The sequence below is a fragment of the Choloepus didactylus genome, chromosome 7, assembly GCF_015220235.1.
Source record: "Choloepus didactylus isolate mChoDid1 chromosome 7, mChoDid1.pri, whole genome shotgun sequence".
NCBI lineage: Eukaryota > Metazoa > Chordata > Mammalia > Pilosa > Megalonychidae > Choloepus > Choloepus didactylus.
Window position 1 is genome coordinate 68,451,332 of NC_051313.1, and position 24,765 is coordinate 68,476,096.

The 24,765-nt window shown below is 41.7% G+C and overlaps 1 protein-coding gene across 1 annotated transcript in view; it reads right to left on the reverse strand.

Annotated features, from left to right (window-relative positions):
• Positions 1–22,151, reverse strand: part of MRAP2 (melanocortin 2 receptor accessory protein 2) — a 63,559-nt gene extending 41,408 nt beyond the window's left edge. Inside the window, exon 1 of the mRNA XM_037844240.1 lies at positions 22,031–22,151. The gene's annotated coding sequence lies outside the window, so the exon portion shown is untranslated. The remainder of the gene's footprint in view (positions 1–22,030) is intronic.
• Between the last annotated feature and the right edge of the window lie 2,614 nt (positions 22,152–24,765).

Below are 24,765 nucleotides of genomic sequence, written 5' to 3' on the forward strand. Positions count from 1 at the left end.
TCAAGGGTACACATACCAAGGGACGGTTTCTTTTAGGAGTTAGACAACTGTTTTTTCTATGTTAAGGGATAAACATCAGCAGATGGGTTTTCCAAAAGACCAACCATGGCACTCTCACATTAAGGAGAGATAAAAAGTTTCCCAGAAACCTTGGAAAATGAGCATGCATGCACACAACCAACAGTTAGAAAGAAAAGGGAGAAAGGCACCCCAAAAAGCTGTCAGCCAATGCCAAAGATCCTAAGACAATAGTGACCACCTTGTACAGACGAAGACTTAGTGACCTGCTCAGAGTTGATCTAAATTCTTAATTGTCAAGATTCTATGTTCTTTCTTATCAATCCCCAAACTCCAAAAGTGGGCCTGCTGCCCAAGACCTTTGTTCTGGCCTGGGCCATAAAAATCTCATTAATCATGTGTTCTTGTCTCTTTTTTCCTCCTGTAACCAGGAGCAATTATCAATCAACCCAACACAGAGACATTAGCTTCTTGACCCACCTTCCTCTCTCTTCCAGCAAAGGCATTCTAAGAAACTACTGGTGAAGTCAGGCCAGGCTGCATTCTGGTAGCTGATGAACCCAAGGTCAGGACCTAAGAACCAAAGGTTTAGAAGCTTATTTCCCTCTTTGCACCAAGAGGTAACCAGGGGTCCAGTTCAGAACTGACAGCACTCCCTGTTTACCTCTGTCTAGGAGGGTAGGTCCACCAAAGATCAAATTAGAGACTGCAAGTCAGGTTCACGATTAGACTAGAGCCAGCTGGATATTCCTAAAGGCATTTCTATAAAGTAACACAACCCAGGAAGGAATCATGCTGGATCCTCTAAAATTAGAGCCTCTCCTATCACCTCTCAGCTTAAAAAATGCTAATACAGTCTTATTCCCTACTTAAATTCTCCTTTTTATAGATTCTGTGTGACCCACCACCTTCTACCTGCATACACTGCTGGCTCCTCCTCCATTGTTTGCACTCATACCAAATGTTTTGTTCCATTCCTTAGTGTTTCCTAGAAAATACTCAGTTACCAAGCAGACTTCAAAAACGGAGAAATTCAGGATATCTATTCCATAGATTCTCTTCCTGTCTATCCCCACTTCTCTGGAACACAGCAGTAACTTGTTTCCAGGACCAAGAAAAGAGACAAAAAGCTTTACCAAGAATGAAGACTTCCTCCTTCTTAAAATCACAAAGTCAATAGAATAGCAACTTCTGAAAACAGAAATGAGACAGTTTATATAGATGCTTAGGCAACACCTGTAACTGAGATATGCTTAGTCAGTGAGTGGGCATCCTTCCTCAACCAGCTGATGGCTCAAAGGGGACAAGAGGTCTGGACTCTTGAATTCACCTCCTCCAGCTCTCTGCTGAGCTTCTATGTAGTGGAAAACAGGCTAGAAAATAATTTTTAAAGTTAGTGTTTCCTGGCTCTGTAGTACTCCTGGTTCAGTTCAGCAAATGCTTATTACACGAACTACTAAGTTTCTTGGGCACAATGACTGTCCTTGAGAACCTTTGAAGATATCTTTGGAGATGGTAAGGGATAGTTCTAATTCACCATTGTAAAGATGATGACATCACTGCATGAACCAATGCTTTCTTAGCCTTCTCTTTCCTCTGGCCTGTTTCTCTGTAAGCACCATCAAGACAAGAACCCCCTCTGCTTCACTGACTGCTGTTATTTCCAGCAACCTGCATGAAGTCTGGCTCACAGCAGATATGCAATAATGCCTGTTAAATAGAAGAGCAGTGATGAGAAACTACAAAATTATGTTCTTTCACTCTCCTTCTCAACTCTGAGCCTGAGAACAGAGTTCTCCCATTAAAATAGAGACTTCAATTGAGCATCAAGAAGAATGTCATGCCCACACAGGGATAAAAACACCCCAGAAAGAAACTAAAATCTCCATCTGGAAAAGATTTCCTAAGAATATACATGGCATTGTGCTGACAGATGGGGGGGGGGACAGGTACCGTGCCTCCAGCCTGGAGAGGAGGGCAGCTGCACCTCAGCCCCCCAGCTCTGCAGGTTCAGGATTCTGGATTTTCACAGTTCTGTAGGGGTGCGAAGGCCCTGAAGAGCCACTAGCCAAGCGTAGGAGAACAATTTAAAACCAGAGCAAGATATTTATTAAATTACAATAAGGAATAAATGACCAAGTATACCAGAGAGTTTATATTATGTGGTCTGGGAAACAAAATTTAAGACCAGAAGATTAGCTGGTGAATGTGGAATTGGGACATGGGAGTTATGTAATATAATAAAGGAGTCCCTTCTCCTACACGTGTATCAGGATGTTACCCTGCTTATCTTGGATTCCAACATCTCTTGTTGCAGCCACAACATGAGGCCATTCCTGTGATAGGCGATGGGATCCCCACCACAGAAAAGTCATAGGTTTCACTCCTGCCTTTTCCAGACCTTGCTTTCCTTGGTCTGAACTTCAAAAAATTCTAGGCGAGCTTGCGGGTACCTTTGGAATCCCAAGCAGACCATACTATCATAGCCAGGTGTTCTGAATTCACATCACTGTCAGTTTGGCTCTTTCTATCTCTGCGCTTTCAGTAGAATTATGTCTAAAAACCAAAGCCAAGTCAAAGAACCAATTATCAAAAGCAGTAGCCTAGCCTGGGTTGGGGGTGGGGTGGGTGGAGGGAGTTATTGCTCACTGGGTACAGAGTTTCTATTTGTGGCGATGAAAAAGTTTTGGTAATGGTTGGTGGTGACAGTAGCACAATATTGTGAATGTAATTAATTGCACTGAATCATATGCTTGAACGTGGTTAATATGGGAAATTTTATATTGCATATATTTTACCACAATAAAAATTAGAGGCAAAACAGTGATCCATTGGCCTGTGCATGGGACTGGGGTAATTACTGAGAGCTCCCCCAAGCAAGAGAGGAGCCCAGGGGATGTTGGGACCTCCAGGCGTTGCTCCCATGAAGGTCCTTCCTCCATGGCCAACCTTTGAGGACCCAGCTTTGCTCTTTTCAAGAGCCCTTGTAGGGATTTCTTTTTATGTAAATGCAATACTGTATCTAGGCTATGGGGAAGCCACCCTTCTCCACCATCAGGAGAGTCCTGGTCAGGGAGAGAAAATTTGTGCCAGCCTGCGGTCCTCACCCCCTGACCTGTCCTGGAAACACACTGACTTCCCAAAATTCCCCTTTTTATAAACTTCACCTTCTGTTGTCCCATGTCATTAGACCCCTCTTCTTCATTTCAGAAGAAGTCCATTACAGGTTATCATTCCAAAGCTTTCAGTTCCTAGATTACATTTTAAGTTAGTTGCTTGCTGATGGCAAAGAGGATGCACCTTCATCTCATTAAACTGGCTCCAGTTTCTTGGGAATGTTTTGGAGACCAGATGGATTTCATGGACCTATAAAAAAGGGTTGCCAAAATTTTTGTTTTGCCAAGTTAGAATATTAAAAAGAAAATCTATCATTACCAATTCTTCTATGATCATTTCATAGAAGAAGTCACCTTGAGCACTCAAGTAGGGAAGATATAATCTCACAATAAAGCAGTCCTCTGCACGAAAGGAGAGCTGGCATGCTGATATTTTCACAGCAAGCAGTCTGCACCAGACAGATTTATTCTACTTTGCCTTCTGTCCTCTTCACACTGTAAATACCTGTTATGGTTTAAAGATTCACCCCCTCTGAAAGCAAGGGACAAAAGGCTGAAGGAGATATAGTGAAAATCCTTCTAGATCTATGATTCTATAACTTGAAAATAAAATATCAAGTTGCTTTTCACTTGCATCACAAATTCAATAGTGTGCATTTATTTGTAAAAATTATCTGTGTGTATACACACATATAATACAATATGGATATGGTGCTGAAATTAATTTTTAGAAAACAGTGTTCTCTGGTAAATTAATTAGATAAACTGTCATAAAAGTCCATTAAAAATGACGTATTTCATATCCACCATTTTTATTCCACCTAAAAACATAGTTTTGAAAAGAAAAACATTTTCAAAATGCTATCAGTCTATCCCACTATGTGCGTTTTCAACAAATACATTATATTCTCATAAACATGTCCTTCAAGGAGAAAGAGCATGCTAAAATTAGTATGAGTCGATTCAGTTCTACAAGGATTTTTAAAACACTTGCTGTATGTTTGATTATGAAAGATTTAGTAGATGTCTAAAAGTCAAGGCCTGTGCCCCCGGCGAACTGGGGCTTTATTATGATTGGAACTATTCTCTCCTCTGACAAACTTCACCCTCTCATATACACACAGACACACAGAGTCACGTGGACAGACACACAGACACACAGATCACATGGACACACAGATGCTCATGGACACATGCATGTGGTTAAGGGGCAGTGCAAAAGCCTGATGACACAGACAACAGCTGCGACAGGGTCTTTAAGAAAAGAAGGGCACATTATGGCATACAAAAACTGGGGTTAGGGTAGGGAGGGATAGGGGAGTCAGGGGGCTTCATGAAGGAAGCTGGGCCCTCAAAATTGGCCCTCTGAGGCTTTGCCTACCCACGGCCCCTGCCAACGTGAATTGTCATCCCCCTCTCTGGATCCCTGCCCCCTCTTTCAGTCTGGCCCCAGTCACTGCCCCCTTCAAGCCCTGTCCAACTATGCCAGCCCACAAGGATCTCTCCCTTCTCTCAAAGCTATTACACAGATCACCTGATTATATAAATCAGACTCCCTAAAAATCAGACTTAGTTTCTCACTGAACCCTCATACTGATTTATATAGCTGCTATTGCAAATCATCACAGCCAAGTGAATTAAAACTTTAAAAGTAGACTATTTTAACAGTACTGGGGAATCAACAACCCTTTAAATTTTAATTAATGGAGTTTTTTAAACACTTGGCACAATAAAACTAAGGCGAATGAGACCAGCCATCTCTTAAATCACTTTGGGGATGATTTGCCGAATAAGTCTACTTTGTATTTATTGCTCATGGTATCTGTCTCCAACAGTACACACTGTTCTTTGTAGCCCAGAGCTGAATCATTTCTCTGACAAGCAAGCAAAGAGAAGAGGGACCACGTATTTTGATCTCTAGTTTCACAGAAAAAGGAAATTTAAACTAAAGCAGTGTTTTATTTAAGAGCTTGAGGCAGAAGTAGAAGAAAAGCTAAACTCCCTAATGGCCATCATCTCCTCCTAGGTCTGGGCTTCTTATGCCAGGGGGCATGTCTCATCTAGTTTCTCCACCCACCCCACCCACTGCCACCTTAGTACACTCCCTATTTATAACCAAACTAGAGCTTGGGGTGGAGAGGGCAGAGCAGGCTCCAGGCACCCTGCAGACTCCTTAACCTGCAGGGAGGGTCCCAGCCAGAAGACAGCCAGAGAGGGGTCTTGTAAAGTGAGGGGGCAAAACCAGAGCCCCTCTTTGCCTACGTCTGAGGATGGGCAAATAGCCCCCAAAGCCTCTGAACAGACCTGGCTCATCTTAGAGCATCAATTTTACTAGAACACTTGGAAGATTATTTTTATAGAAAATAAATATGCTACAGAGTAAACTGCAAATATCAAATGAATGCTCAAAGTAAACTTATACTTGCTTCTGGCAGCTGTGGCCTCTGCTTCAGATTCCCAGAAATATGGGTTTACCCTCCTCTTCCACTGGGGTAATGTAGTGAAAATTTTAAAGAAGCACTGTTAAATATGATGTAGGTTTAGATGATACAGTTTAGAGGTCTTTATCTTCGATCTTTAAAATTTCCCTTCTTCCCTTTTTTTTTTTTTCCAGAGAAGGTAGGATTATATTTTCTAGAACAATCTACCCAGAGGTTTGCAAAGAGACAGTAATGTTTACAATCACATCCTCTAACTCATCTCCTAATTTTTCTTTCTTGATCATCCAGGCACCTTCAGAGCCAACCAGGAGGAAGCAGCCCTCCCCAGTCTGCCCACCTCCATCTTTGCACTCTTCTTTTTGCTGTTACCAAGAAGATTCAAGAGGCAAACAAATGTACCTTTCAGGGGAATCATTATTTGAAGCTTATAAATCACTTTCATTTGAAGGGTTATGAACTTTTACTAATGTTCTTTAGTCAAACAAAAATCTCATAGTTCTTGGTAGCAGAGAAATGAGCAACAATTAAATCTAGATTCTAACATCTATAATTTTAGCATCTTCAAAAGAGATTCTCAACTTCTACTGTTTTACTTCACATCTTAGCAATGTTATAATAGATTGAAGAAACACATCTGCAAAGAAGCAGAAGCAAAACCAGATACTTTCCCCTCTTTGCATAAGGACTAGGAGCTTATAATGTACGCCAGTCAAGGAAAAATAAAACTTTGCACACTGAAACAAGCCAAAAATAACATGGTCATCTTGTCTGATTATTGGTCTCCAAAATAGAAAGACTTGAACATGTTCCATAAGCCCGTACTCCCTAACAATAAAAAACAATTTATCTCTGATTGTTTCCTATGCTGATGTCTGAAGAGAAGTCGTAACTTTTGGGAATATGATAATCATGTGACATTGTTTTCTCCCATGATCAGACTAATGTGTACTTAAGACCCTTGGTGTGCCGGTTTAAGTGTATTGTGTACCCCAAATGCCATTATCTTTGTGGTCTTGTGTGGGGCAGACGTTTTGGTGATGGTTGGATTTGCTTGGAGCGTGCCCCACCCAGCTGTGGGTGATGATTCTGATGAGATGTTCCCATGGAGGCGTGGCCCCACCCATTCAGGGTGGGCCTTGATCGGTGGAGCTATATAAATGAGCTGACTCAGAGGAAACAGAGTGCAGCTGGGAGTGATGTTTTGAAGAGGAGCAGGCTTGCTGGAGAGGAACGTCCTGGGAGAAAGCCGTTTTGAGGCCAGAGTTTTGGAGCAGACGCCGGCTGCCTTCCCAGCTAGCAGAGGTTTAGCGGACGCCATTGGCCATCCTCTGGTGAAGGTACCCGATTGCTGAGGTGTTACCTTGGACGCTTTGTGGCCTTAAGACTGTAACTGTGTAGTGAAATAAACCCCCGTTTTATAAAAGCCTATCCATCTCTGGTGTTTTGCATTCTGCAGCATTAGCAAACTAAGACACTTGGTAATTGTGTGGTTTTTTTTCCCTGTCAAGTATTTATATTGCATTCTTATTTGATGAGACAGCCTTCTGAAGCATGATTCCCCTACACTCTCGGCAAGTAAATTTTCTTTCCTTTTCTAAATGCTCCTGCCTGTAAGTCTTCCTTTGTTAGAAGTAAATGTACCAGCAAGCAAACAGATTGCTGCTTTTTACCATTTCACCCGGAATATATATAACCCATAATTTGAACTAACACAACTTTAGAGACCTAATCAAATGTCAACTTCATTTTTGTCTTCCACTGTCCCTTAAAATAAATTCAGTAGATTCATCTTCCCTGTTCTCAAGTGGAAACTTGAGCAGATTCCATGACTTTTCTGATCATGCATCCACTTCAAGTCCCAAACAGAAATAAAATGTACAGTCCTTGGAAATAAAAGGAACTCTGACCTGCTTTTAACATTAAATCTTCTGCCCTTGCCTAGTTAGGTCCTGCTCATGCCAGTCTCTGTGGGGAAGGGTTACCTCTTTTCTCTTTCTCCACCATACCTGCAACTGCTGGCCAGTTTCTCACTCCTCCAAGGTCAAAATAGGGGGGGACAGGGGAGGTAAGGAGTAGGAAAGGCTTTATTTCCTCTGACACTGTGTTAACTATCTCCACACAGTCTCTTTATGGGTGCTTTGGTGAGATTCATTTTCCTTCAGTTTGTTCCTCTTTATTCCTACCTCAGCTTCTGGTTTTCCAGAAATTGTAGCTGCTGAAGTGTTCCCCTCTTGGGCCCAACTTAGAGGGTCCCCAGGCCAGCCTTCTCCCCACCTGGCCCCTCCCGGTTCCCAGGAAATCCTCAGACCTCCTTTGCCCCTGGCAAGGCAGGCCATCCCAGCGCACGGCCTCTCTCCACTGCCTACCCCGTGTGAGCCCCAGATGCAGGAAAGGCTTGTAGAGCTCTCCTGGTGGTCCCTTGAAAACCCACCCACACTGGGCTGGGCATGAAGGAAGTGGCAACAGCTCTCTCTAAGGAAAGCTCCACGAGGCCTGCTCTCACAACTCTCACCTCTCACATTCTGTGAACCAAGCAGGTTCACAAGTTAAGGAAAAGGTTAAGGAAAGATTCTCAAATACCGACTTTGGAATTTCCACATCGTGGTCCAGCACTTCTCTCTGGAATTTCCATTAACTTGTATGTGGTTGCCTTAGTCAAAACTTTAATCTGACACCTTATATTATGTATACCTCCTATATTTAATGCCTCCTTAGATATACTTCCTATGTGTAGCACTTCCTATGTTTAGGATAAACTGTTAATTTCCAGTTATTTTTTAAAAAAGCAGTTTTATTCATATGCCATCAGCATACAATCAGTGGCTCTCAGTGTATCACAGAGTTGTGCATTGATCACCAAATTCAATATTAGACATTTTCATTGCTCCAAAAAGAAAAACCCCATACCCTTTATACCCCCCTGTTATTGACACTTAGCATTGGTATGGTACCTTTGTTACAACTGATGAAAGAACATTAAAATATTACTACTGTTAACTATAGTTTTGCATTAAGTGCATTTTTCTCATATACCACCCTCTTATTAATACCTTGTAATAGTGGCATTTGTTCTACTTCATGGAAGAACATTCTTATATTTCTACTCAACAGCGTTCACTATGTTATACAGTCCCAAGTTTCATCCTCTAGCTTTCCTTCTAGTTACATATACAACCCTAAACTTTGCCTTTCAACCACAACCACACACACAGTTTAGCACTGTTAATTATACTCACAATAATGTGCCATCACCTCTAATCATTTCAAAACATTTATGGTCAATCTTATTAAAAATGCTGCACAAAGTAAGCATCAGCTCCCCATTCTCTACTCTCATTCTATTTCCTGGTAACCTATATTCTAGATATTCACTCCATGAGTTTGATTATGATTAGTTAATATTAGTGTAATCATACAATATTTGTCCTTTTGTGTCTGGCCTATTTCACTAAACATAATGTCTTCAAGGTTCATCCATGTTGTCGCATGCATCAGGACTTCATTCCTTCTTACAGCTGAATAATATTCCATCATATATATAAACCACATTTTTTAATCCATTCATCAGTTGATGGACACTTGTGTTGTTTCCATCTTTGGGCAGTTGTGAATAATGCCACTGTGAACATTGGTGTGCAAATGTCTATTTACATCCCTGCTTTCAGGTCTTCAGAGAATATACCTAGTAGCAGGATTGACAGATTATATGGTAATTCTATATTTAGCTTCCTGAGGAACTACCAAACTGTCTTCCACAGAGGCTGCACCATTTTGCATTTCCACTAGCAGTAAATAAGTGTTCCTATGTCTCCACATCCTCTCCAAAACTTGTAGTTTTCTATTTTTTTAATAGTGGCCATACAAATAGGTGTGAAAAGTCATCTCATTGTGGTTTTGATCTGCATTTCTCTAATAGCTAATGATGTTCAGCATCTTTCCATGTGCTTTTTAGCCATTTGAATTTCCTCTTTGGAAAAATGTCTATTCATGAGATTTGCTCATTTTTTAATTGGGTTGGTTGTCTTTTTATTGTTGAATTATTGGATTTTTTAAGATATTCTGGATATTAAACCCTTATCAGATATGTGGTTTCCAAATATTTTCTCCCACTGAGTAGGCTGCCTTTTCACCTTTTTGACAAAGTCCTCTGAAGCACAAAAGTCTTCAGATTTAAGGAGGTCCTAGTTATCTATTTTTTCTTTCATTGTTTATGTTTTGAGTGTAAAGTCTAAGAAACCATCACCTACCACAAGATCTTGAAGATGCTTCCCTACATTTTCTTCCAGGAGTTTTATGGTCCTGGCTCTTATATTTAGGTCTTTGATCCCTTTTGAATTAATTTCTGTTTAAGGTGTTCATTCTTTTAGAGATAGATATCTAGTTTTCCCAGCACCAATTGTTGAAGAGACTGTTCTGTCCCAGTTGAGTGGACTTGGCATCCTTGACAAAACCCAATTGACCATAGATGTGAGGGTCTATTTCTGAACTCTCTATTCAATTTCATGATCATTATGTCTGTCTTTATACCAGTACCATGCTGTTTTGACCATTGTAGCTTTTAAAGTCAGGAAGTATGGGTGTTCCAATTTCATGCTTCTTTTTCAAGATGGCTTTAGCTATGCGGAGCCCCTTACCCTTCCATATAAATTTGATGGTTAGCTTTTCCATTTCTCCAAAGTAGGCCATTGGAATTTTTATTGGGATTGCATTGAATCTGTAGATCAATTTGGGTAGAACTGACATCTTAATGATATTTACTCATCCAACCCATGAACACAGAATGTCCTTCCATTTATTTAGGTATTCTTTGAATTCTTTTAGCAATGTTTTGTAGTTTTTTATATACAGGTCTGTATTAGTTAGGGTTCTCTAGGGAAACAGAATCAATGAGAGGTGTCTCTGACTATCAAATTTGTAAAAGTGATTCACGCAACTGTGGGTATGCACGAGTCCAAACTCTGTAGAGCAGTCAGCAAACTGTCAACTCCAAGGAATATGTCCGATGAACTCCTCGGGAAATGAACAGACAACTTCGACAAACTCCTCAGGAAATGAATTGGGATCTTCAACGAATGTGTTCAGTGAACTCCTCAGGAAACAAACCGGCAACTTCGACGAACTCCTCAGGAAATGCTTCACTGGGCAGCCGAAGAAGAAGTGAAGGTCCTCTATCTGTCTCACTTATAAGTCTTCAACTGATTAACTGGATTAAAGCCAGCCAGTTACATTTTCTCATTGTGGAAAACACACCCTTTGGTGAGTCATCAGTCACAGCTGCAGTCAGTTGACTGATGGTTTAATAAACCAGCCTGTTGGTTTATTAACCAGCCACAAATGTCCTCACAGCAATTGTTAGGCCAGTGTTTGCTTGACCAGACAGCTGGGTACTATCACCTGGCCAAGTTGACACATGAACCTAACCATCACAAGGTCTTTTACATTCTTGGTTAAATTTATTCCTAGATATGTGATTATTTTAGTAGCTATTGTAAATGGATTTTTTTTGTTGATTTCCTCCTAAAATTGCCCATAACTAGTGTATAGAAACACTAATGATTTTTTTTAGTGTTTATCTTGTATCCTGCCACTTTGCTGAACTTGCTTATTAGCTCTGGTAGCTTTGTTATAGATTTTTCAGGGCTTCTAAATGTTGGGTCATATCATCTGCAAATAGCAAACATTTTACCTCTTCCTTTCTGATTTAGATGCCTTTTATTTCTTTTTCTTGCCTAACTGCTCTAGCTAGAACTTCTAATGCAATGTTGAATAACAGTGGTGACAGTGGGCATTCTTGTCTTCTTTCCAATCATAGAGGGAAAGTTTTCAATCTTTCACCATTTAGTGAACATGAAATTAGTTGTAGGTTTTTCATTTATTTCCTTTATCATATTGAGGAAATTTCCTTCTATTCCTATCTTTCAAAGTGTTTTTCTTGGAAAGGGGTGTTAGATTTTGTCAAATGTGTCTTCTGCATCAACCAAGGTCATGTGATTTTTCCCCTTCAAGTTGTTAATGTATGGTGTATTACATTAACTGATTTTCTTGTGTTGAAATGCCCTTGCATATCTGGAATAAAATCCACTTGATCATGGTGTATAATTTTTTTAATGTGCTGTTGGATTCAATTTGTAAGTATTTTGTTGATGATTTTTGCATCTATATTCATTAGAGAGATTGGTTTGTAATTTTCCTTTCTGTAATATCTGTATCTGGCTTTGGTATTAGGGTGATATTGACTTCATAGAATGAGTTAGGTAGTGTTACCTCCTCTTCAATTTTTGGTAGAGTTTCAGCAGGATTGGCATTAACTCTTCTTGGAATGGTTGAGAGAATTCACCTTTGAAGCCATCTGGTCCTAGGCTTTTCTTTGTTGGGAGATTTTTGAAGACTGATTCAATCTCTTTACTTGTGATTGGTTTGTTGAGGTCTTCTATTTCTTCTATTTCTTTCTTGTAGGTTGTTTGTGTGTTTCTAGGAAAATGTCCTTTTTTTTTTTCATTAAGTTGTCTAATTTGTTGGAATACATTTGTTCATAGTATCCTGTTATGGTCTTTTTTTTATTTCTGTGGGGTCAGTAGTAATGTCCTCCTCATTTCTGAGTTTATTTATTTGCATCTTCTCCCCTTTTTTCTTTACCAGTCTAGCTAAGGGTTTGTCAATTTTATTCATTTTCTCAAAGAAACAACTTTTGGTTTTGTTGATTCTGTCTCATTTTTTATTCTCAGTCTCATTTATTTTTACTGTAATCTTTGTAATTTCTTTTCTTCTGCTTGTTTTTGGATTAGTTTGCTGTTCACTTTCTAGTTCTTCCAGGTGTGCAATTACATCTTTGATTTCATGTCTTTCTTCCTTTTTAATGTAGGCATTTAGGGCTATAAATTTCCCTCTCAGCAACACCTTAGCCACATCCTGTAAGTTTTGATTTGTTGTGTTCTTGTTTTCATTCATCTTGGAATATTTACTGATTTCTCTTGCAATTTCTTCTTTGATTCACTGGTCATTTTCCACAGATCATTTAAGAGTATATTGTTTAACCTCCTTATATTTGTGAGTTTTTCAGTTTTCTGCCTGTTGTTGATTTCCAGCTACATTTCATTATGATCTGAGAAAGTGCTTTGCATAATCTCAATCTTTTAAAATTTATTGAGACTTGTTTTGTAAGCCAACATGTGGTCTATCCTTGAGAATGATCCATGAATACTTAGGAGAATGTATATCCTGCTGTTTGGGGGTACCATGTTCTGTGTATGTCTGTTAGGTCTAGTTTATTTATCATATTATTCAAGTTCTGTGTTGCCATATTGATCCTCTGTCTAGATATTCTATCTATTGATGAGAGCGATGTATTGATACCTACAACTATTATTGTAGAGACATCTATTTATCACTTCAGTTTTGCAGTGTATGCCTCATGTATTTTGGGGCACTCTTGTTAGATGCATAAATATTTATGATTGTTATTTCTTCTTGGTGGATTGCCCCAATTATTAACATACAATGTCTTTCTTTATCTCTTAGAACAGTTTTGCATTTAAAATCTATTTTGGTCAATATTAGTATAGCTAGCCCTGCTTTACTGTTTGCATGGAATATCTGTTCCCACCCTTTCACTTTCAACCTATTTGTGTCCCTGGGTCTAAGGTGAGTCACTTGTAGACAGCATATAGATGGATCATATATTTAGTTTTGTTTTATGGTCAAAAAACTTATACTTAGAACTAGCCAGCTGGACTCAGTTTAGATGATCCTAATATTGTTGGCAACATCCAATGCATCATGATTAGGTGCTAGTTGAACACATACCTTCTTCTCTCCATCAGGCCTGATAAGGGTGTTGAACTTGGTCACCTCAATGTCATAGAACTTCTGCACAGCCTTTTTGATCTAGTGCTTCTTTGCCTTGACATCTACAATGAACACAAATGTGTTGTTGTTTTCAGTCTCCTTCATGGTTGACTCAGTGGTCAGGGAGAACTTGATGATGGCACAGTGGTCAAGCTTGTTTCTCCTGATGGCACTTTTCTGAGGATATTTGGGCTGTCTTCTGAGACACAGCATCATGGACCACCATAACGTGGACGAAATGTATATCTCTTTTTTTTTTTTTTTTTTGTGGCTGCGGGCATCTTTCAGTGTGGCCTTCTTGGCTTTCAAAGTCTTTGCTTTGGCTTCAGTTTGGGGAGGGGCAGGAGCTTGCTTCTTAGCTTTCAGTACCATCTTTGTGAAAAGGTAGATCATATGTTTTTATCCATTCTGCCAATGTGTGTCTTTTCATTGGGGAGTTTAACCCATTAACATTCAGTGATATTACTTTAAAGGCAGTACTTCAACCATTTATCTTTTGGCCTTTATGAGTCATATTTTATTTTTGTCTCTTTTTACACTTTCAGATACTTCTACTGATAATCTTCATTTATACACTCTCCTCCAAGCCTCTCTCTCCTGTCTTTTCCTTCAGTCTGCAGAATTTCCTTTCATATTTCTTGTAGGGCAGTTATCTTGTTAACGAACTCTCTCGGTTTTTGTTTGTGAATATTTTAACACCCTCATTTTGAAGGCCAGTTTTGCCAGATAAAGAATTCTTGCTAGCACTTTTTCTCTTTTGGTATCTTAAATGTATCATACCACTGCCTTCATCTTAAATATATCATACCTCTGCCTTCTCACCTCCATGGTTTCTGATGAGAAATCAGAATTTAGTCTTGTTGAGTGTCCCTTGAATGCAATGAATTGCTTTTTTCATGTTGCTTTCAGAATTCTCTTTATCTTTGGCATTTGACATTCTGAGTAGTATGTATCTTAGAGTAGGTCTATTTGGATTTATTCTGTTTGGAGTACATTGTATCTCTTGGATATGTATATCCAAGTCTTTCATAAGAGTTGGGAAATTTCCACCCATTATTTCCTCAAATATTCTTTCTGTTCCTTTTCACTTCTCTTCTCCTTCTAGGATACCAATGACATGTATGTTTGTGCACTTCATGCTGTCATTCAATTCCCTGAGACCCTGCTCATTTTTTTTTCTTTCTTTTCTCTCTGTGTTCTTCTGTCTGTAAGATTTCAGATATCCTGTTTTCTAATTCACTGATCCGTTCTTCTATCTGTTCAAATCTGCTGTTGTATTCCTCTGGTGTATTTTTAGTCTCATTGATTGTGTCTTTCATTCCCATAAGTTCTGTTATTTTTCTTTGCATGCTTTCAAATTCTTCTTTATGCTCACCCAGTGTCTTCTTAATATCCTTTATCTCTTTAGCCATATTTCCCTTCATCACCTTGAATTGATTTAGGAGATTTGTTTGAACATCTTTGATTTAATTATTCCAAATTCTGTATCTCCTCTTTTTAATTTGTTCCTTTGACTGGGCCATATCTCCCTTTGACTGGGCCTTATCTTCCTGTTTCTTAGTATGCCTTGTGATTTTTTTGCTGATGTCTAGGCATTTGATTATCTTGATGTGTTTACTCTGATAGTTTCTTTTGCTTAAGGTTTTACTGTTGATCGGCTTTGTGTTAAATCTCTTCTTTGACACTTGGTTCAACTTATTCTAGACCTTTAGAATTGCCCATGTTTAACTGATCAAAACAGGGCCAGGGACCCATGAAGGGGGTGCAGACCCATTCCAAAGGGCCCTGCAGAGAGGGTCAGAAAAGATGCCAAACCCCCTTTTTTTCCCCCACCTCCTCTAAGCTGCACTTTCCTGGCCTGCCCAGCAGATGGCACTCTTTGGCAAACCTTTCCCCACTGCCCGAAGGAGGGAGTGCATTCTTTCAACATCCACCAGGCCGTGATGAAACAATGGCCACAGATATCCCAGTTCTGAGCAGGTTAGAACCACAATTCAGAGCTGGAAACTGGCAGTCCAGATTTGCCTATCAGAAGCCATGCTCAGCATTTAACCATGTCCTCACCTTGTTCCAAGGGAGGAAGACCTCCACACCTCTCTCTGTCTGTGGCAGCCAGCCACCAACCATATCTGAGGCAAACCTTGAAGGTGGGGGATGGGTGCTGGCCACTGCCATGAAAGCAATTCACTCAGAGTGGCTTCTCAGCCTCCCCATCCTGCTCTTTCCTGGATGCTGCACAGTGCTCCCCTGATTTCTGCCTGTCCACTGGCTGTTTTGAAGAAGTGTGTCCTGTATCTCACTACTACATCATCTTCCCCAGAAGCTCTCTCGGAAATCAATTTTCAATTATTTTTGAAGTGCATTTTTACAATTTAGGCACTGGAAGGGACTATTGGGGACATAAAATTCAATACCCCCTGTGATGTTTAGGTTCATGTGTCAACTTGGCCAGGTGAAGGTGTCCAGGTGTTTGGTCAAGCAAGCACTGGCCTAACCATTTCTGCAAGGACATTTGTCGCTGGTTAATAAACCAGAAGGCTGGTTTATTAAATCATCAGTCAGTTGGCTGCAGCTGTGACTGATTACATCAATGAAGGGCATGTCTTCCACAATGAGAGAATGCAATCAGCTGGATTTAATCCAATCAGCTGAAGACTTCTAAGTGAGGCATATAGAGGACTTTCACTTTTTCTTCGGCTAGCCAGCAAAGTGTTTCCTGAGGAGTTCATCGGAGTTGCCAGTTCACTGCCTAAGGAGTTCATCGAACACCTTCATTGGAGTTGCCAGTTTGCTGCCTACCCTACGGAATTTGGACTCATGCATCCCCACAGTTACATGAGACACTTTTATTAAATCTTAAATTCGTAGATATCTCTTATTGATTCTGTTTCCCTAAAGAACCTTAACTAATATACCCCCTCACCCAGTGGGGCGATCCTCTCAAAAGTCTGACAGAAGATTATCCAGCATGAGCTTGACCTGGTCCTAACTCTGCCGCTGAGAACAAATATACTTCTTCCTCCTCAACTATGTGAGGACTGGCCTCATAACCTCACCAAGGCTCCTCTCTGCCAGGTTAAATGATTCCTTTTCCTCTCTGGCCTGGTGTCCAGACCCTCTTCATCCAGATCACCTTCCTCTGGATACTCTGAGGTTGTTCACTGTCCTCTATAAAAGAACCAGCAGGGAAGATGGCAGCATAGAAAGAAGTGGAAGACTTAGTCTCCCCCAGAACAATTCATAAATGAACAAAAAACCAGTAAATAACCTGGAATGGTAGCGGGGAGACAAACGTGACAGTACACTCAACTTGCACCGACATGAATTGGGAGGAATGCCTGAGATCACAGCATAAAATCTGTAAGTAAAATTGTGGACACACGCTGAGAGCCGAGAACCTAGAGCCAGGAGCCCCTCCCTCAAGGAAGCCACGCCATGCACTTTCTCAGCCCAGCTCCAAGTGAGGTTTTAATAATAACTGCTCAATACAGACAGCGAATCCTCAACAAGCAAACACAGGCTTTTGGTGACAACTGACCTTGGGAGAATTGGGGGAAATATTCTGTCTCTCGCTCTCTCTCTGTGGAGAAAACCTCAGCTGCTCTCAGCCCATAAGGCATTGCAGTAAAGAGAGCCTCACACATTCTGTATTCTGAAATGAGCTGAGAGCCCCGCAGCACAGCCAAGCGGCCCAGGGCTTCCTTAGAGGGACAGTGCACACTGATGATGTAGCACGGCATCCCCCTTGGCTGAGGGAGGATCGCGGCTGGGAGGGGGATCTTCTCGGAGAACCCAGGGGCGCTACGCCAAGTCTGGTGGTTTATGGGACACCGAGAGAGAGCTGCCCTTCCTCCCTGGCCACCCGTGCGCATGCCCCACATTCAGGGCAGGCAACTCCAGCGGCACGCCCAGGCTGAGCTCTCCACCTGAACACACAAGAATCATTTCCCCTCACTACGCGAGAACTGACTGGATATAGGTGGCTTACAGATGCCATCTGCTGGTTACTTAGAGAAAATGTACGTCACCAAACTTTGTCTCTGAAAAATTAGATCGATATCCTTTTTTTTTTGATACAACTTGAAAGAACCCTATCAAGCAAAACAAATGCCAAGGCCAAAAACAACAGAAAATCTTAATGCATATGATAAAACCAGATGATATGGGGAATCCAGCTCCAAACACACAAATCAAGATTTCGGAAGAAACGTTATACCTCGCAAAATTAATTAAAGAACTACAATCAAAGAATGAAAACATGGCAAAGGATTTAAAGGACATCAAGAGGACCATGGCCCAGGATATAAGTGCCATAAAAAAGACCCTAGAAGAGCATAAAGAAGACATTGCAAGAGTAAATAAAAAAATAGAAGAGCTTATGGAAATAAAAGAAACTGTTGGTCAAATTAAAAAGACTCTGGATATTCACAATACAAGACTAGAGGAAGCTGAACAACATCTCAGTGTCCTAGAAATCCACAGAACAGAAAATGAAAGAACAAAAGAAAGAATGGAGAAAAAAAATGGAAAAAATCGCAATGGATCTCAGGGACATGATAGATAAAATAAAACGTCCAAACTTAAGACTCATTGGTGTCCCAGAAGCAGAAGAGAAGGGTAAAGAACCAGCAGCATGGAACACTGAGTGGAGTGGAACCCTGGTCTCCTTTGATCCAAATGCCTTAGGAAGGGAGCAGAATGGAGCATGCATTAGTTGCCTACCTGCTAAAACAAATAGCATATGTTTAAAAGGAATTTATTGGATCCTGGTTTCAGAGGCTAAAAGAATTGCTTCTTCCTGGGGTTGGTATTTTCTGGCTGGCTGACAAACTTGGAGTTCCTTGGCTTTTCTGTCATGTGGCAATGCACATAGCGGTAGCTTCTTTCTCCTCTGAGTTCCACTGATTTCCAGCTTCTGGCTGTTCCTTATCACTTCTCTCCGTGTGTCCAATTTCCTTTGCATCTAAGGACTTCAGCCATATTGGATTAAGGCCTACCCTCATGCAATTTGGCTGTACCGTAACTAATAACATCTTCAAAGGTCCTGTTTACAAATGGGGTCACACCCACAAAACTAGGGGTTGGGACCTGAACATACCCTTTTAGGGGAACATGATTCAATCCTCAACAGAGTGCTTAAGAGTCTACTCTTAATCCCAGCTGTACTATTTTTATTTGCTATGTGACTTTGCCAAGGAACTTAATCTTTCTGTGCTTCAGTTTCTTCATCAGCTAAATGGGAATGATAATCATTATAGTCCCAATCACTTAGGGTTGCTACAAGGTTTGAGCTATGAAGCACTCACATTGTGCCAAACACAAAATAAACCCTGTTCTAGTTTGCTAATCCTGCCGGAATGCAAAACACCAGAGATGGATTGGCTTTTATAAAAGGGGGTTTATTTGGTTACACAGTTACAGTCTTAAGGCCATAGTGTCCAAGGTAACACATCAGCAATCGGGTACCTTCACTGGAGGATGGCCAATGGTGTCTGGAAAACCTCTGTTAGCTGGGAAGGCAAGTGGCTGGCGTCTGCTCCAAGTTCTGGTTTCAAAATGGCTTTCTCCCAGGACATTCCTCTCTAGGCCACATCTCCTCATCAAAATGTCACTTTCAGTTGCACTTGGGGCATTTTTCCTCTCTTAGCTTCTCTGGAGCAAGAGTCTACATTCAACAGCCATTTTCAAACTGTCTCTCATCTGCAGCTACTCTCTCAGCTTCTCTGCATTCTTCAAAGCATCCCTCTCAGCTGCACTTCAAAATGTCACTCACAGCTGCACTGAGTTCCTTCTGTTTGTCAGCTCATTTACATGGCTCCACTGATCAAGGCCCACCCTGAATGGGTGGGGCCATGCCTCCATGGAAATTATCTCATCAGAGTTATCACCCACAGTTGGGTGGGGCTTATCTCCATGCAAACAACCTAATCCAAACGTTTCAACTCAATCCCCACTAATACGTCTGCCCCACATGATTGCATCAAAGAATATGGCTTTTTCTGGGGGATATAATACATTCAAACCAGCACAAACCCCATAGAAATGTTTGTTAGAAAAAGGTATGTCTTTATATCAATGAAACCCAAGTTTGCTTTTGAGCAGCTACTTCATACTATGGTTCAGTAGGGGCTAGTGGTCCATTAAAACCCCCAGGCTTTTTTTTTTAACATCAACTGCTGCTTACTGAAGCCACTCCATCCTTTAGTTTTTGACTCTTTAAGCCCAAATTTGATTTTAACCCTTTAACCCTACTGTGAGCCCAACATTCTAGCATTTCTTGTCCAGATATAAAATGGTTCGCATAGATACTCTCCCAGATTTATGGTTGCTGCCACTCTAATCAATGTCTTCTCTATGTCTTTCTCCTGATGAGTGATACCAAAGGGAAAAGTACGGACAAGGACGAGCCTTGTTGTATGTCCACAAACTGCACCCTTTTCCCCTCCTTACCCTTAGGTATAGTATGAGACTTTGTAAAATGCCTCCACCAAAGCAGGACACACTGTAGACTGTCCACTAATGGGAGTTAGGGGTCGGTGACTCTGACTTATTTGTAGTTCCCTAGCTTTCGGAACCCCAGTTTATAAAACGAGAATAACACAGCCACCTTGCTGTGAGGAGTAAAGGGGACTGTGTGCTAGAAAACACCTAACCAAGCTGCTGGCACAACAAAGACATAAAAAGATCAAACATAAAAGATTCAGAGATGAATTTTGATTGGTGAAATACCCCAGCCTCTGGGGGCCTAGAGAAATGAGGAGAGGAAAGATTATATTTCCAGAATGTGCTGATGATAAAATTTCCAAGATGAAAGAAGGTGAGCACCATTGTGCGCAAAGTGGGGTTCCCCTGGAAGGATGAGTGGGGTCAGCTGAGGATAGGTGAACACATCAGGCAAAGGTGGCAGGATAAACAACCCAGAACAACACACACACACACACACACACACACACATACACACACAGCAAAATACTACTTATCCTTGCACTCTAATAGTTTCTCTTCCCTTCTATTGAATTTTTTTTTTTTTTTTAATATGTTGGTCACAACTCACTAAACTGACATCATTACCTTCTAAGTTGTGACATGTTTGAAAAGCATGGGATATGGCATTCCCTAATCTTCAGGCCAGTAAATTGCTAGAATGACGAAAGAAGTCAGTTTGACATAAATTTCCTTTGTAAATCCTTTCCTAGATGGTCTTGAGGATCTTTAAGAATTTTCTCTGGAACGATGCCAGGATGCAATATTTCTCTCTTTTGAAGTCTCCCAACTCTGCTCACATTCCTGCTCAAAGATGACAATGACTCCTTTCATTGTGATAGGATGACCATTATGTGGGCCTTGAACAATCCAGTCCAGTGTCAGGTTCAAGACCTTCTTAATGGCATTCAGGCTGGCTTGCTCATTTTGAAAAGAAAGAAACTGGGAGCAATTCTGCCTTCTCTCTTCTGTTAATATTCCTTGTTTTCCTTGAACACTGGCTGATTTTCCTGATTGGAACAAGACTCCTTGTCGTGGGATCCCCAGCTCACAGTGCACTGTCACCTTCTGTACCTTATCCTTGCAGGCCCAGACCACTTTCCTGCATCCACTTCTTGGTGATGTGCCCCACATGGTGTACCTAAAGGACACTGGGCTCACAGACCTAGATTCTAGACCAAGTCCGCATTATTAACTGAGGGAGTCAACTTGGGAAACTTATTTAATATCTCAACCTAATTTGCCCATTTGTAAACTGGAAATATTACTATTAGCCCCTGGGGTTTTCATGAGAATTAATGTATATATGGGAGTGCCCTTCTCTTCCCTGGAGTAGCATGGATACTCTTCCTCAAGGTCCCTTTCTCTTTCAGACGCCACTGAGTGTTTCGTTGTCAACAGATTAAATCTGGAGTCATGAGGTTCCAAATGCTGCAGAAGCTACAAAACCTCAAAAACACGTTTCTAATGGGGCTAGTCTTTGCGGTCCTCAATTAATTACACACAAGGGATGGAAAAGGGAGGGAAAATAAAGAGCAATTTCTCTCTAGTCTGAAAGATGCCCTAAAGGCAACCTCCCCCATCCAAACAAGATGAATGAACTGTTTGTCCAGGGTTCATTCTGAGGGCTCTGCGGACTGCAGGGGGCGGGAAGCCGGGGGCCAGGGGACAAAGCAATTTCTCCTAGAGGGGCAGGGGAGGACTCTCTCAGCTGCAGGATGCTGCAGTGGCAGGCAGACCTGAGGGACAAAAGTTTTCTCACCCGCGGGAGAAAGTGTGACTCGGACGCCAGAGCCGGGCAGAGGGGAGGAAGCCCACCCAAGTCCCGGGCGTGGCCGCTTTCAGCCTTTCCTGACGCCGGTCGGCCTGCCGAACACACGCACATCGGCGGGCTGCGGGGAAGGTTTTAAATTCGGGTGCTCTCCGTGGAAACCAAACTCGTCCCTTGGGCACCCTCAAATCCCGGTTCCTTCCCCTTTACAGCGCCATCCTCCAAAACACCCCCAAACTAAAAACCACTCCCAAACCCACGCAATCCCTACTGCCCTCACCGTTGCCGGACGCGCCTCACCCCTGGGTGCCCTATAGGCCTTGCCCGCCCCTGGGTGTCCCACCCTCTCAAGTTACCTGCTGGAGCGCCCGGGCCGGCGGGCTGCACCCCTGTGGCTCGCGACTCCTTCGAGGTGCGCGGGCGCCGCCGCCGCCGCCTGGGGCCGCCTCTGGCCGATCGGTCTCAGTAAGTGGCTCCCGGCACCGCGGTGCGGCTGAGAAGCGCGCTCCCGACCCGCAGCGGAGGCGGAGAGGCGCGGCGCGGGGTGCAGGGGCCGGGGCTGCAGGGCGGGGAACCGCTTTCCCCAGCCAGGAGGGCGCAGCGGTGATGAGGTGATCCTTGCAGAACCATTGCCTGCTCACTCTGTTGGCTCTGAGTCGGGATAAGAGCCTACCCCCGGAAAGGCAAAAAGAAGCAAAGAGAATTCTCTGCCCTGCCGAGCTCTGCATTGGGTCCTACTAGCCAACTTTGGGTAACAGGAGCTCAGGAGCTAAGGGAGAGGGAGTGAGGTTATGAATGCAATCCTTTGCATTGGGTTTAAGTTCAGTAAGGCCAGGACACTTCGTAATGTGTCTTTTAAATTACTATCTCGATTTTAGTTCTTCCTTCTGCTTACTGCAGGCAGCCAAATGTCTCCCAAACAGGGCCCCAGAGGGAGAGGACTGGACCAGAAGTAGTTTCAAGTTTGCCACTCTTGCTCACTCCTTCTCCCTTCCAGCAAATACTGAGTTCATGTTCCAAGCCAGGCTCTGAGCTGGGTACTGGGGATATGCCTCCCGTAAGTTGTATTGTAGGTGAGAGGCAGGCAATAAACATAACAAGTAAATAAAACATGCGTTGTGTGAGATAGTCATAAATACTGTGGAGAACAATAATGTAGGAAAGGGGATAGAGAATGTTGGGTTGGGGTTGGGGAGAGGCAGTTGTAAAGCCGGTGGTGGGAGAAAGCTTCCCATTGAAGGTGGCATTTGAGTAAAGACCTGAAGATGAAGAGCAAGTCATGCTGGTGTCTGGGGAGAAAGTACTTGCCATGTGCCAGGTGCTGAGATGTTTCTTCCTGTATAGTCTTTTCTTTTACTGCTCACAGGTGTCATACCAGGCAGGGATTATTACTATTTCCATTCACAGATGAGGAATCTGTAGCTTAGGGAAGTTGGATGACTTGCCCAATGTCACATATTAGTAAATGGAGGAGAAACTCAGGACATCTGTTGCCCCAAAGCCTTAGTTTAAGCAAGACCATACTGCAGTGGGGAAAACGCAGCTGGCGGTGGTGTGACTAACTCGATCTGGTGGCACCAGAAAAGGATTCCTGGAAATGACATCTGATTCACTGATGTGTTTTTCACTACTTTCACTAACACATGTAAAATGAATTATTTTGCAGATCATCTTTACAGCATGAATGCATATTCCTCAGCCTTGCCATAGCCTAATTCTAAATAACATAATTTGACCATCTATAATGAGATTTGTTAGTCCTTCTATAACTCTACAAACTGCACCCAGATGCACATTCCTGTTTGGGGGATGTGGTCCATCACCCATGGAGTAGAGCCTATACCACATGTCCTCAGGGCGCAGTGAAGCCAATCAGAGAGTAGAGGGGCAGAAGCGTGGCTGCTGAGAGTTCACTGCACAAACGGTCTCTCCTTAGCTGGTGTCTGGTTGCCTCGTTTGGGGTGCAGTGCCAATGGATCATGAGGCAGAGAGCCAGGTCACATTGTACTGGGTGGAAAAGGCAGTTTCAAAACCGAAACCGCAGCATCCAACAGAAACAACATCAGTAGAATGGCAGAGCTCACAGTTCTCTCTCAGGTGACTCCACCTTTCCATGGCTGCAGCCATTCCCTCCTTCTCTCCCCCAGCACCAGCAACTTATTCCTCGATTTCCTTCAAAGCACATCTCAAGGGCCACTTCTTCCAGAAAGCCTTCCTCACTCCACTGCTCCAGCTATAAATGGGCTCTCAGTATAAAATATGACACTTGTCTTATGGTACATGTAATATTCTACTTTCTTTTAGAAATTTTATGTATAAATATATTGACTCTTCTATAAGCTTGATTTATATTTAATTTCTCCACAGGTCCTAGCATTGTGCCTTATACCGGGTGGACATAATGAGCATATTTTTATTGTTGTTAATAAATTAATCTAAAAGAATACAGATTTGTTATCCATTAATTTTGTCTTTTAAGTCAAATATAACTTCTGATCATTCAGAAATTTACTGACAAGACTGAGTTATATCTAACTATATCTGTTCTATGTCAACATTAAATTGAAACGTTTGTCTTCAGGTAAATTTTATTTGCCCCATTTTCAGATTGGAAAGCTGAGGCTTAGAGTAATTTTCCCATGATCACAATATTACAATTGACTATCAATGACTACATTGATAAAGCTGGGATTTAAACCCAGGACTGCTTCATTTCAAAATGTATTCTCTTTACCAAAATCTTATACTGTCCTTCAATGAATCATTCATTCATGCATGCATTCTTTTGATATTTCAACAAATAGAAACATTTACTGTGCTCAGCTCTTTACCAGTCACTTAAAAATAGCAATGATTAAAATACAGTGCTTGCTCTCAAAATTGCTCACAACCCAGAAGGAGCAGAAGTAAGGAAATAACCAAAATTTGCACTGTAAGTATTATAAAAGAGATGCATAGAGGCCATATAGGAGCAATTTGGTTTGTCGTAGACAATGGGAAATATGAGATGACAATAAGGATTCACTGAGAAGACAGAATGTAATTTTAATTTTGAAGGATATAATAATAGTTTGTCAAAACAATAATGAAG